Consider the following 15,323-nt stretch of genomic DNA (forward strand, 5'->3'; position numbering starts at 1 on the left):
TTGCTTGTTGCTGTAAGAACTCTTTGTTAGGCAAGTTAGCCTTTTGTTTAAGGAGCAGTAGATAATATTCCTCTCGATTTGCCTCTTGTCATTGTTTGTGATAATTTTCATATTTTCAAAAATATAGCCGGGCGTGGTGGCACACACCTGTAAACCCAGCACTTAGGAGGCAGAGGCAGGGAGATATTTGTGAGTTCAAGGCCAGCCTGGTCTACAAATCAAGTCCAGGACAGCCAGGACTACAAGAGAAACAAACAAACAAAAATATATAAAATGTGCTTCCTAAAGGTCTACTTTCTGTGAATACCCACCTCGAGGCCAGGCAGGGACAAGTAGTCCCCAGGGAGTGTCTCCTCCAGTTCATTTTCATCCCTCTGTGATTCAGAGCCATCAAATTCAACAGGCGCACCTCACACAGGCCCTCATGTAGCCCAGGCCAGCCCTGAGTTTGGTGTATCTGAGGGTGACTCACACAGGCCCTCACGTAGCCCAGGCTGGCCCTGAGTTTGCTCTGTATCTGAGGGTGACTTACACAGGCCCTCACGTAGCCCAGGCTGGCCCTGAGTTTGCTCTGTATCTGAGGATGACTGGGAACTTCTGATCATTCTGCCTCCAGTTCTGAGTGCTGGGATTACAGGCGTGAGTGTGACAGTGTGACACACACTGCTCCGTGTTCGTGAGGTGCTGGGGATAAAACCAAGGCTTTGTCTATGCTGGGCAAGTGACCAGCTGAGTCACACTCCAGCTAGCCTGCCTGCAGCATTCTCTTTCTGTATTCTCTCTCTCTCTCTCTCTCTCTCTCTCTCTCTCTCTCTCTCTCTCTCTCTCTGTCCCTCCCTCTCTCCCTCTCTCCCTCTCTCCTTTCCTCTCTCTGCAGCACTTAAAAAGTACGAGGTCCAAAGCTTGAGACTTGCCTTTGTGTGGACAGCGCCATAAACTTGTGCAGTTATTTTCACAAACTCTGCCAGCCTCTCCTGTTATGTTATAAGATTTGGCTTCCAGAACCTTCCTGAACAGGTGCATAGAGCCTGGCAAAAGCCATGGTGGTCAGAACTAGGGAAGTTGTAGAAAGACAAGGAGGGAAACAGTCCGAGGCTGCTTGAGCGAGCTAATGAGTTTACTCGTGTGGACTCTGACACTGCGATGTTCCTGAGAGATGTAAAGTGAGATTGTGTGTGTGTGTACACCTTTCTCTGTGTGTGTGTACCTCTGTGTGTGTGTACCTCTGTGTGTGTATAGCTGTGTGTGTATTACCTCTCCTGTATGTGTGTGATCTCTCATCCATCTCTCTCTCTGTGTGTGTGTGTGTGTGTGTGTGTGTGTGTGCATGTGTAGATGTGTGTGTATTACCTCCCATGTATGTGTGTGTGTCTGTGCAGACACACATGTGCGTATTTCTTATTTAAACCACCCAGTATGGCTGTGTGAACCTTTGAAGCTCAGCGTGCTCTGGGTTGGGATTCACAGCAGCTGCAGAAAGTGACAGGCAAACCCTGTATTTACTGTCCCTGCTTTTTTAGAAGGTGCTTTCCCACATGACTAACAGAAGGAGCTCAGCGCGAGAAAAGAAAAGCACCCAAGCCAGCAGACAAGACTCTAATGATAGCTGAGCCTCCTCCTCCTCCAGCCATTGCTGCAAGCACATCTTTCATAACAGAACCAGACTCCAAAGGGCCTTCAGCTCTATCAGCTCCACACAGCACCAGGAACAGAGATGTCACCCCCTCTAGAAGGCCTCTTCTAGAGCTGTCACCTCGGCTCGCATACATACCTGCAGTAACCTAACCGTGAGGTGCTCCTAACCTCAGGATTAGCCCATGACTTCTTAGGCATCGTATAGTGTTGAGGTGGTCCTTGTGTTGGTTGGAGATGCATACCTTGGTGGCCTCTCTTCACCAGTCAGCACTCTACAGTGCCTGAGGTGTGGCATCTGAGACTGTCCTGTGACCTTCCTCATCCTGGTCCATTGGCTGTTCTACACATGCTCACCTTCTCTGGACTCAGTACCACATGAAAGAAGACTTAGTTCAGAGGGAGGCCATCCACATAGCCATTGGGCTTTTAAATAAATATTTATCTTATTGTTCACATGTGCATGTGCGTGCGTATGTGCATGCGTGCATGCGTGTTTGTATGTGTGTGTGTGTGTGTGTGTGTGTGTGTGTGTGTGTGTGTGTGTGAGATTGTGCATGCAGCACATGTGTATGGCCATCCAAGGAGGCCAGAAAGGGGAATGGATCCCCTGGATTTGGAGTTACAGATCATGAGCCATCCTAACGTGGGTGCTGGGATCCAAACTCAAGTCTCCTGGGATCACAGCAAGCCCTCTTCGCCGCTGAGCCATCTCTGCGGCCCCACAATGAGCTTTTGAAATTCACTCAGCATCATCAAGCACCAGGGAAATGCACGGTGAGGTGCTTCTGCCATCTACTGAGTGGCCGGACTAATAAGCACCGACAGTAACAAGTGTTGGCAAGGATCTGGAACAAAGTGAAGGCACATGCGTTGCTGGTGGGAATGAAGAAATATATAATCACTTCAGAAAACAGCGGTTACAGGTTGGCAGCAACTGTTGAAACTCAGTGTACATCCACCCCATACCCAGTCAGCCAAAAAGTAAGTAGTTCTTTCTCCCAGAAGCCATGGCACTATTTATAATTCTCACGTAATAGAAACAACTTACGTCTCCTTGACAAGTAAATCACTCTGTTGCGGTGTGTTTTGCATAGTAGAATACCACACAACACCGAAGAGAACAAACTGTTGCTTCAGGCAGCAGCGCTGATGAGCTCATCGGTGGGATGAAAGAAACCAGTTCTGGGACTGAGGAGATGGCTCAGTTGATAAAGTGCTTGCGTTGCAAGCGTGCGGACTGAGTTGGATCGCCTGAACCCAAGCGTGTTGGTGCCTCCCTGTAATCTCAGAGCTAGGAGGCTGAGGCAGCCAGCCCAGTTTCACAAGTTCCAGGTCTCAAAAACCAGTGAACAATGCCTGAGGAACGATAGACTTGCAGTTGTACTCTGGCCCCTACACATGTGCACCATACGTACCTGCATACACATGAACATGTGCGCCTTTGCGCGCGCGCGCACACACACACACACACACACAAAAGAAACCAAACCCAAGAGCCTTTCTGCTACATGTTTCAATGTTTATGGCATTCAAAATGCAGTCATAGCTAGTTTGGAGTTTTGAAGGTCAGAAGATTGCTGTATCTTAGGGAAACTAAAGAGGGTCTCAGAATAAACCTTCAGGGGGAGGGGCAAGCTGGGTATTTACATAGTTGTATATATTTGGGGAAATTCAGTGAATTCTACACTTAAGACTTGTGTAACCTGTGCCTTGTTGAGAAGGGAGGAAAATCATCTTCCTACTGACATAATGGTGGCTGAGCATTCTTCTCCATCCCAAGGCTGAGATGTCACCACCCTTGTTTGGGCCACTACCCTTTTATTAACATGACTCTCAGCCTTCACCCTGGTTTGGAGTTCCGCATCCCACACTGCTGACTCCTGTTGGGTGCGTTGTCACTGGGAGGGTCCCCCATACTCCTCACAGTTGCTCAACTGTCACTACCCAGGACTGGCAGAGTTGGCTGTTGGGCCTCTCAGGAGGTGGAGGAAGGAGAATGAAACAGCCACCTGAGCTGTGACATCCTGATCTAATGGCCCCATGAAGGAACACAGTACATGCCATGTTCTCACTTTCAACAGGACCTGCGGTCTTGGGTGCTGGGTGCTGCATACTTAAGGCTGCCAGCTAGCCAGGGCAGGGCAGGGCAGGGCTAGGCTAGTTCTTTATTCTCTTCTCTAAGGAATGGTCTGAGCTCAGGCCTCATCTGTTAAGGTCTGATGGCTTACCTCATCTCTCCCGAGATGGGTGGACCAAGAACTGTAATGTGTGATCTCACTCCAGGGACCTCCGTGTGAGTCTCCGTTTTAGTTCTTAATCTCTACCGCAAAGTCCCAGAGTGTCCTGCATGTAATAAGTGAGCTGTCACTGCTCACACTGGGATCCAGAGGAACACACTACACACCTGCAACTCACGCTGGGACCTGTAACCAGGCCCCTGACTCCTGGTCCAGTGCCCCTTCTGCTACAGCACAATGGCCCCAATAGACCAGACAGGTTGCAAAGAGTTAGCAGTCACCAGGGAGGAAAATGAACATTATCTCAAGTGGGGAAGGGCAAGCTGGCCCTGGGGCCTCCAGGGTATGTAGCCTGGAAAAGGGAATGAGGGTGAGGGTGGGGGTGGGAGTCTGTATCCTTGCTGGTGCACAGAACCTTGTTCTGTAAAGACCTTGTATTTGGTCAAATGCTCTACAGTCACCATCCAGAGATTTTTTTTTTTTTCAGGACAATGTCTCTCTGTGTAGCCCTGGCTGTCCTGGACTCACTTTGTAGACCAGGCTAGCCTCGAACTCACAGAGATCTGCCTGTCTCTTCCTCCCAAGTGCTAGGATTATAGGCATGTGCCTCTGCACCCAGCCCATCCAGAGATTTTTAATCCTTTCATCATTGAACATGTGTGTGTGTCCATCCATGCACATGTGTGCATGTGCATATGAAGGCCAAAAGTAAACTGTAGCTGTTGTTCCCCAGGGGCCTTCCACCTTGATTTTGAGACAGGATCTCTCACTGGAACGTGGGGATTTGCTTATTATGATAGGCTGGCTGTCAGGTCAACAGTCCCAGCGATCCACCTGTCTTCGTGTCCCCCAGCCTAGGACTGCCAGTGACACTACCATACCTGGCTTTTTATATAAATGTTAGGCATCAAACTCAAGTCCACATGCTTGCATGACAGGTGCTTTATTGCAGGGGGTGACTCTCTCGCCCGCTGAAAAAAAATTTTTTTTCATATTCAGTCGGAACCTTAGTTCACATAGACCGTCCTTCTTCCTCTCTGCTTCCCGGGTGGGATTCTTGGAATCCAACTGCCCTGTGCCTGCATTGCATCCCCAGGCCCTCTCATGCATGCCCAGATACCAACCACCTGGACCCTCTGCTCACCCATTCCAGTGCATTCAGCTGGGAATGTTGAAGGGGAAAAAAAAATGACCTCACCGCCGTTAGCCCAGCCAAGTAGTAAAATACCCACAAGGCATGGCATGGAAAGCTGTCGGTCAGGACAGTAGGAACCCAGATGAGGGTATAGGGTGGAATTATGTGTTGGAGCGGTCAAAGGGATTGCCTTCCTACCCTATGCCACCAGAACAGTGTGTTCATCCTATGTGTGAAAGGAGAGGGGACTGAGAGGCCAGTAGCTTTCTCACACATTACACAGAGAAACCATGATGGATCAAGAGAGAAAAAGGAAAGACATCAGTACCTTTAATTGTACTTTTTAACTTTTTTCCTTACCTTTTAAAAAAGGACTGGTTTTATGTTTAATTCTCTCTTCCTCCCCTGACCCCGTGTGTGTGTGTGTGTGTGTGTGTGTGTGTTTGTGTGTGTGTGCGCGCGCGCGCGCGCTTGTGCATCTGTTTGTGTGTATGTATGTGTGTCTGTCTGTCTGTGTGTGTCTCTGTGTCTGCGTCTGTTTGGCTGTGTGCACCCAGTGGAGGTACTTGGAACAGACCTCAGGTCCTATGCAAGAGCAGCATGTGGCCTTAACTGCTGAGCCATCTCTCTAGCCCTCTTTCCTGCCTTCCAAAGCTCCTGTGGTTTTATCTCACAAGGAACCCATTAAATTCCGTAGGTGGTTGTCTTTGCTGTGAAGAGACGCCATGACCACGGCAACTTTTTATAAAAGAAAGCATTTACTTGGGTGCTTGCTTACAGGTTCAGAGGGTCACTCCGTTATCACCATGCTAGGAGAGCACGATGGCAAGTGTGGCACTGAGAGCCGTGAAACCGCAAGGCACACCTCCAGGGACACCAACAAGGCCACACCTCCTAGTCCTTGTATTCCTTTCCCACAGCCCTGCTCCCTAGTGACTAAGCATTCAAATATATGACCCGTCACAACTCTTAGGATTAGTTATTTGTCTCATTGCAGTGACAAGAGACCAGACAAAAAGCAACTTGAAGGAAGGAAGGAAGCAAGCAAGCAAGCAAGCAAGCAAGGGCTGTTGTAGGCTTAAGGTTTTCAGGTGGGGCGCCATGGCAGCAGGAGCAGGAGACAGATGGCACATTGTGTCACAGTCAAGAGGAGATAAATACTTCTCCTTCTTATGCAGTCCAGGATGCTCTTCCAGCCTCTATGAGTCCAGTCTAGTCAGTCCCTTACAGACACACGCAGAGCTTTCTCTAGGTGACAGTCCTGCCTAGGAGCCTCCTGCAGCATGGCAGGTAGAACCTGACCACCTTGGCTGAGGGTGTGTGTGGTGCTTCTGGGAAATGTGGGAAGGCTAGGAACCTGAACCTTGCTTACTGGGAGGACTTCCCCCACTTCCTATGTCCTCCCCAGGTCACAAGGGACAATACTCCCAGGGACAGGAAACTCATGCCTAAAAGTGGTTGTTTCTCAGGTGCCCCCAGAGACCTCTGTACAGTGGAGAAGTGACTGTTGTCACAATCCTCCTCTCATTTCATGACCTTGAACTCACTCCTAAACGTGAGAAAGTTCCACTCCCACAATTGTCCATCACTGAGTACTGGCAGACTGTCTTCCCTAGCAGGCTGCTGACCTGAGGTGGGACTCACTTGTGCACTGTGCTTCCGGGGGAGGGGCTGTATCCCTCCCTCACAAACCTACCTGCAGCTGCTCTGATCTGCCTCTGAGCCAGGCTGGGACTGAGCACGGAGATGAGAGAGATGAGATGCCTCTGCTCTCTTCTCTGGCCCTGCCTGAGATGCAGTGTCTTCCAGGAGTTATGGGGGACCATTAATTACATAACCACCCTCCCCAGGTTAGGGGGGCAGGGGGCATCAAAGGCCCTGGAGCATCCTTAGAGAATTGCGTGTTGTGCGCTGAGCACTTCCTTAGACCTTGAGGGTGTGGGTGGGAAGGGACATTCCAGGCTGCAGAAAAGAGAGCTGACCTAGGGCTGAAATTTCAGGAGTAAGGAGGTCAGTTCAGCTAGAAGAGGAAGTCTTGACACAGGATTAGGAGTTGGGAAGGTGCCTGGGACACTATGTCTTGACAACATCAGCTCCTAGATGTGATTTTGCTTTGTCTTCAATGGGGAGCTCCTTAGGGATAATTGCAGGCCCACAGGCAGCAGGAAAATGGTTTTTGTAGGTGTTTGGATGTGGCCTGAGGAAAGAGAAGCTGAGGCAGCGGGGTGGGCCAAGCTGTTGGGATAACACAGATATCAAAGGGTAAAGGCCCTGAGAAGAGAAAGGAGGACAGATAAATGAATGGTTGAAGAAACAGGATTCCAGTCACACAGAGACAATAGTGTCCAGTTCCACCCATGTGAGCTACAAAGTGCAGCCAAACTCACAGGCCAGGCAGGGCCACTGAGAATAGTCACAAACCGACAGGAGCATGGCAGAGGGAAGAGAGGGCTAGTGTTATATTGCCAAGTTTCGGCTGAGACCAATGACAGAAGGTGGATGGTGGTGATGGCTACATGAGAGTTACCGAATTGTCCTGGATGCCACAGAACTGGACACTTCAAATGGTGATGGGCTGGGATGTGGCTCATTGCAGGGAGGGTGTACCTAGCATTCATGGAGCCCTAGGTTCCATTGTCCAAAAACTGCACGTCATGTGATATGTGTTTTCCACAGCGTGAAAAGAAAAATATAACAATAGAAAGAGAAAGACTGGGCTGGAGAGATGGCTCAGAGGTTAAGAGCACTGACTTGTGGAGGTCCTGAGTTCAGTTCCCAGGAACCACATGGTGGCTCACGACCATCTATAATGTGATATGATGCCCTCTTCTGGCCTGTGGTGTACATGCAGGTAGAGCACTGTATACATAATAATAAATAAATAAATCTTAAAGAAAGGAAAGAGAAAGAAAGAGAGAAAGAAAGAGAGAAAGACTGTTAAGCATTGGGGTTGATAGAGCTGGAGTAGCAGGAAGCTCTGGCTGGGCTGGCCCCAGGTACTTGGCCCCTGGAGGCTGACAGCCACCACAGAAGCTCCCACCCCTCTGCCATGTCTTCTTTCTCCTCGTCTATCATATGCCATGTCATAGGCCATTGACCACTCAGTCTTCAAGTCTGGGCACTCAGTTGGCAGATGATATAAACATCACTGCTTCAGGTTCTACTGAAGAAGGGCTCTGGGGCTGCACAAGGACACTGCAGATGCTTTCATGTCTTTGAAGCTAGACGGGGGAGGGAGGGAGAGAGGGGGGGAGACAGAGAGAGAGAGAGAGAGAGAGAGAGAGAGAGAGAGAGAACAGACAGACAGACAGACACGTAGACACGTGATTTTGTTCATGAAGGACCATGGCATTGAATCCTACATCTGATGTGTCCCCCAAAAGAGAGGCTGGCATGTCAAAGATCAAGAGCAGATGGCATTTCGCTTTATCTTCAAGACTCCCTGCCTCAGCCCTTCTAGAACTTGGGAAGATGCTGCCATAAGTCAGTGCCACCTAGTGCCTCTTTCCTAAGTGTCTCTACATAGACACTGGAGGATCCCTTGCCCCAGAGTGGCCAGCCCCTCCATCGTGATGGGCAGACAAGCATTCGTGTCCCTGGAGCCACACTGCCTGAAGCTCTCAGGTTCTGCAGCTTTCCTGATGGGTAGGTAGCCTTAGCTTTGACCTGATAATTTTATTTTACTGGGCAACCTGCGGAATTGCATTTCCTGCCACAGCTTGCAAATTCGATGGTTTCATGTTTAGCAGCTGCTCAAGTTTTAATGCTATAGAGAACCAAGGTGGCTAGCTAGATCTGTAATCTACACACCAGATTGTAAAGGCTTGAGCATGTGAGGGCGGTTTCAAGTTTCCTCAGCCTCCTGTCTTCTTCTTCATTCCCACACTTAAAGCAGGACCCAATTTATAAGGCAGGTAAAATAGCAGAGCTGTTCTGCTTCAGGGGGGACCATGTCAGAAGCTAGGGCTGGGGCAGAATCACACCCTGCCCATCCCCCAAGCGCGGACTCCAGAATTCCAGTCCTCTCACCCGGGGCCAGACTTTCCGTATAAAGATACATACACAGCGGCTCTAGGGAGACAGGGCACTTGCTGGAGTTTTCAGGGATGCCCAGGCTTAGCTGTGAGGACACAGACTGATAAACACAGGTCTCCTGTGGTGGAGGGTGGGTGGGAGGTGGGGGAGGGGCTGGTAGAAAAGAATTGTGGAGTCCAGCAGCAGCAGCAGCAGCAGCCGCCCTTCATTGTAGTGCCTGGCTCTGTGTGAGCGACTACACCCTTATCTGCCTGACAATACTCATCCTACGGGGTGAGTCCTGGCATTCTGACCATATTATACTGACTATACACACAGTCCAGTGAGTCTCAGCTTTGTATTTGATCTTTCATTTCAGGGAGTTCTTCAATAACCCCAAGCAAACACATCAAGCCGGGGCAGCATGAGCCCTCTTTCAGCCTTTGGTCCTCTCCAGGCACCTGGAGACACTTTCTCAGAGATCACCTCTGGGCACGGTTTCCAAGCCACTTGTGCAATCCAGTTCTGTCATTGCACATTTGAGTAAACAGAAGCCTCAAGATTTTAACGATGGTCATTCTGACAGTTAACATTAAAACTAGCTCCCCAACTGGGTGTCCCCATCCCGACACCTTTTCTGCTAGGAAACAGGGGCCCTGCATTAACAATTATAAATTCGATCTCTCCTAAGCCCTGTCTTAAGGCTGAGGCTGCTTGCGGATCTGTTAACGGCTCACATTCCCATACCCTACCCCCTCCCCACCAGTTTCCCCTGGCCCCACACTCGGAGGGGAACCCTTCCTTGTAGAAGCCACTCCTAGGAGCCAACCAGAGGAGTGTGGCTTGCAGCTGGCAGCTTCGTGGTTTACCTTGGGAGTTCTTGGTTCTTCTTGGCTTATTTAAAGTTAGTGCCTCGTCACACTGTGCTTGACATTCAAAAGGGGTTTAACCCCTGTGGATCAGCGCTTTTGAACTTAGCAGCGATTCTGGTGGATGCAGAGTAAAACTTCTCTGGATGCGGCAAGAGGAGGCCTCCTTGGGAAGTTTGAAGATGTCCGCTCTTCAAGTGGCATCATGGGGGTAGCCTGTTGCCAGGCCCCAAATTTCTCCTTCAGCAGGCCCCAGAGTTGCCACCTAACCACGTTTTCTTGAGACAGGGTTTCCCTTGCCTGTCCTGGATTCGCTTTGTAGACCAGGCTGGCCTCGAAATCACAGAGGTCAGCCTGCCCCTTCCTCCTGAGTGCTGGGATTAAAGGCGTGCACCAACACCACTCAGCTGCCACTCTTTTTTTATTTAATTAATTTATTTAGATTACATCTCAGTTGTTTTCCCCTCACTTGTAGCCACCCGTTCTCCCTCCCTCCCACTTTCACCCTATTCCCCTCCCCTAGGTCTATGATAAGGGGAACTTCCTCCCCCACTATATGGTCACAGCCTATCATGTCTCATCTTGGTAGCCTGCTTATCCTTTCTCTGAGTGCCACCAGGCCTCCGCACCACAGGGAAGTGGTCAAATATGGGGCACCAGAGTTCAAGTCAGAGTCAGTCCCCACTCTCCACACAACTGTGGAGAATGTCCTGTCCATTGCCTAGATCTGAGTAGGGGATCAATGTTTACTGCACGTATTATCCTTGGTTGGTGCAGTAGTTTGAGCAGAACCCCCTGGGTCCAGATCTGCCCATCATGATATTCTTGTAGGTTTCTAGGACCCTCTGGATCCTTCTATTTCCCCATTCTCCCATACTTCTCTCACTAAAGTCCCAATAGGATGTCCTCACATCTATCCCAATCTCCTGGTAAGTGAAGACTTTCATGGGACATCCCTTTTAGGTTAGTGTCCAATTATAAGTAAGTCTGCTTCTGGGTTAACTCACTCAGTATGATCGTTTCTAGTTCCATCCATTTGTCCACAAATTTCAGGATTTCCTTGTTTTTAATAGCTCAGTAGTATTCCATAGTGTAAGTGTACCACAGTTTCTTTATCCATTCTTCAACTGGGGGACATTTAGGTTGTTTACAAGGTCTGGCTATTATGAATAAGGCCTAATGTCACAACAAAAGAATTGGATTCTATTGCACTCTATTCGTGGAGACATCTGGCTAACTGTAAAATAAACCTTTAAAGAAGTCCTGTAAAGCTGGGTATGGTGATGCACGCCTTTAATCCCAGCCCTGGGGAGGCAGAGGCAGGCGGATCACTGTGAGTTCAAGGTCACTCTGGTCTACAGAGTGAGTCCAGGACAGCCAAGGCTACATGGAGAAACCCTGTCTCAAAAAACAAAACAACAACAGTGTCCTGTAGTCCAGTCCTTGTGGAACCAATACAATCTAAAATGTGTAAGGACTGTCTTTTCCCCCACTTTTTATTGCTAAGCCAAATACTCGAGGCTGGGTACTTTTCAAAGTAAACAGCGTTATTTAGCTCACAGTTCTGGAGGTGAAAATCCTGTCAGACAGCCCCTCTTCCCCTACAGTGAGGAGAGGCCTCTTGACTGCATCATCACATGACCACGGCCACATGGAGGGAAGACGCACCAGAAGTAAAAAAATCACATGGCAAGACCATGACCCAGACAGCAAGGGAAGGGGATTCTGGGTCTAGCTTTTGTTAACTTGACACAAGTTAGAGCCATCTGGAACGAGGAGCCTCAGTTGAGAAAATGCCTCCGTCAGCCTGGCCTGTGGGCAAGCCTGTGAGGTATTTTATTGATTGATGACTATTGACTGGTATAGGAGGGCCCAGTCCACTGTGGGCAGTGCCACCCATGGGCCTGGGTGGTATTAAAAAACAAACAGTACTGCCACACTGGAGACCAAGACCCTCCAGGGAGCAAGCCATGCGGAGCAAGCAAGCCAGTAAAACCAGCATTCCTCTATGGCCTCTGCTTCAGTTCCTGCTTCCAGGTCCCTGCCCTGACTTCCCTCAGTGATGGAGCTTGACCTGAGAGTTGTAAGATGAAATAAACCCTTTCTCCCCATGCTGCTTTTAGTCAGGGAATTTCATCATAGCAAAAGGAACTCTTAAGAGAAAGGACCAATCTTTTTATAACAACTCCTTCAGGTAATAAATAAGCCATTCCATGAGACCAGAATTGGTCCCTCCAGAGGGCAACACCTGCAACGACCTAACTACCTCCAACTAATACAGTTTTGTCACATCCACCTCTCTGCTCTTCCTGGGTCTACCCCACCCTGCTACCTGCCCCCAACTTCATGGCATTTAAAAAAAAAATAACCCCTTGAGTCTACTTTGTGTAGCATGTATACTCCCGGATGCGGGGGGCCATCCATTGGCATGCAGTGGGTCTTACCTCTGCACTGCCACACTGGAGAGCAGGTTCTAGCGCGAGAACCTCTGGGGAAGCAAACTGCAGCACGGCGGACACCAGGCTGCTCTTTTGAAGCCCATCTCAGAGGTGGGAGTTTGGCGGGCATGCTGGACGTCCTTGTGACTTCATTCTGGAGTCGTTATTTGAGTCCCTCTGGGCCCTGTAAGGGAGGCCATGGATGCTCTTGTTTCCTGGCTTCATGTAGGACAAACCAAGTTAGGCTGCTGCTCAAGGGCAGCATCCAGCTGTTGCACCTACAAGCAGCCCCTGCCCCTCCAAAGCAAAAGGAAATGAGCAGGGCTATGCATTTATGGTATGAACATGGCATGCTTGGTGGGCCTGGTCAAAGGAGGACTTCAGACCAAGTGAGGTTCTCTTGGAAAATAGGATAGTGCTGGGGTTCTGCGTTTAGGAAGCTTTTTTTTTTTTTTTTTTTTTTCTCGAGACAGGGTTTCTCTGTGTAGCCTTGGTTATCCTGGACTCACTTTGTAGACCAGGCTAGCCTCGAACTCACAGTGATCCACCTACCTCTGCCTCCCGAGTGCTGGGATTAAAGGCGTGTGCCACGCCTGCCGGGCAAGCCCGTCCTTCTTATTGAGGAGGCTATCACACTGCCTTCCCTGCAGCTATGTCCATGCATGCAGATTTACATTAATGCAGTGTGAACCTGCTCCCCAGAGCGGATGCTTTTTCTGGTAGTTAGTGAACCCTGGCTTTAATTTGTTTTAAATCACTCCAATTGCCCTTAATTTAAAAACAACAACAACAAAAAAAACTGCAGGTTTTAAATGGATTGATTGTGTTCTTTCAGTTCTCATTTTTCTCTGCTGTGGAAAATTCCATTCATTATTTCACAAATGAACCATGGGTGTATTCTTGTTTGTTTGTTTGTTTGTTTGTTTGTTTGGGAGTCTAAAGAGAATTGCTGTGACGAGGGGTGGTAACCATACAAGTGTGCTGGGGTGCTGGAACAATGTACCCCAAACCAGGACGCTAACAGCTTAAACAAATGCCTGTCTGAAGATTGGAAGCAAAGATCAATGTGTCAACTGAGTTAGTTCTTCTGTAGACCAGGCTGGCCTTGAACTCACAGAGTTCCACCTGCCTCTGCTCTCCCCTGCACCCCACCCCATTGCCTGGATTAAAGGTGTGTGCCACCATGCCCAGCTGCTCTTGATCCTTCTGAAAATTAAATGGAAGAACAGGCCCAGGTGTCTCCCTTGGCTTCGGACATTTGCTGGCAAGCCTTGCCCTGCAAAAGGCTCGTCCTGCTGCCTGTTGCACCAGTGACTGGCACTACTACTCTTGTGTGGACACTGTGCCCAAATGTCCCCTTTCTGTAGGAACAGCAGCCATATTTGGTAGCAGCCCATTCCATTCTTGTCTAACCTTGTCTAAACCTAGTTAGATCTCAGCGGCCCTTCAAGAGACATTTCCAAGCGAGGCCTCATTTTAACACGCAGTGTGCCCCTGTGTGGCTGAGGTGCTGGGGCTTAGAACGGCCACAGAGGAAGCCCAAGGCATAGGTTGATTCTTTACACGGACTGCCTGCACAGGACTAGATTGTACTCTGCCACATTCAAGGCATCCCTCGGCTGCTTGCTCATCAGCTTCTGAAAGGATGGAGGGTGGAGAGGCTCAGGCAGTGAAGAGGCCTGGGACAGGGGACAGTCTCACAGGCAGAGGTGCCTCCTCCTCAGGAACACCAGAGGCAAGTAGACAACCAGAACTGGGCTGGTCTAGTGAGAAGTTTCCTCCTGTGAGCTGGGCCCTGGGAGTAAGAAACAAGGGCCGGGCAGTGGTGGCGCACACCTTTAATCCCAGTACTCGGGAGGCAGAGGCAGGTGGATCGCTGTAAGTTTGAGGCCATCCTGGTCTACAAAGGGAGTCCAAGACAGCCAAGGCTACATAGAGAAACCCTGTCTCGAAAAACCAACAAAACAAAACAAAACCAGAAACAAGGTGCTCATGGGTAAGACACTGCTCAAAGAGGTGTGGACCCAGGACTGGAGCCACAGTGAGGTCAAATTCATGAGAAGTTGCCAGAACTTCTCAGGGAGGTGACAGATAGGCCAGCTTATCACCTTACTGTTTCAGTCAGGCTAAAGGGCAGAAAGGCTCACAGCCTTACGGTCCCTCTCAGACTAGAGAGAGGTTATGCAGCCCGGTGAAGGAGCAACAAAGCTGTGAGGGATCCCGAGCCAAGTTCAAGGCCATCTTTCAATTTCTTCATTGACAGCCCCAGCTGGAAGGAGTTCACATGTGTGAAGGGTTGTGTGAGGGGTGTTGGGTAGCACCCAACAGGAGAAAGCAGCCTGGAAGTGGCAGGCACAGACTGTTCCCCTGCATAAATCACTTCTTTTGAAGCAAGCGGCTCCCTGGAGGGTCCGGTCCGTGGCTTTCTCAACTATGGTGTCCTGTGATTCTATCAAAAGGCTTCTACGACCCAGACGCTAGATTCTCCCCGAAGACCTGAGTTCAAATTTGAGATGTCCTCACCTGAGAAAGGTGGATAACACTAAACACGCATGCGCAGGTTAAATTGGAGACTCCTGCGTGCAGGGCTTAGCAGATGGCTCTGTGTTTGTATCAAAGCCATCACTGCTTTCTAAAAGAATTGATTGAGATATGGTAGGTGAGGCGCTTCATGCAGCAGATGTTCACTTAACCCTCCCCTTAAAAGGGTGAACCTGACAGTTGCTGGCACTGATGGTTCCCACTGGGACATTGGGAAGATTGTCCAGAAAATATTTAACTATGTAAGAATAAAATTATCATCAAGTACTCAAACCATTTATAGCCACCCATTTACTTCCAGTTACTGGCAGTGCCCATTGCAACCAAGTAATGTTTGTTAAATTGGACTGAGGAAATGGTACCTGGGTGAGGTGAGGCACCTGCACACAAGCATGAGGACCCGAGTTCAAGTCCTCCGATCCCTTGTAGTGAGAGCACACCTGCAACCTCAGGC

The sequence above is a fragment of the Acomys russatus genome, chromosome 2 (assembly GCF_903995435.1).
Source record: "Acomys russatus chromosome 2, mAcoRus1.1, whole genome shotgun sequence".
NCBI lineage: Eukaryota > Metazoa > Chordata > Mammalia > Rodentia > Muridae > Acomys > Acomys russatus.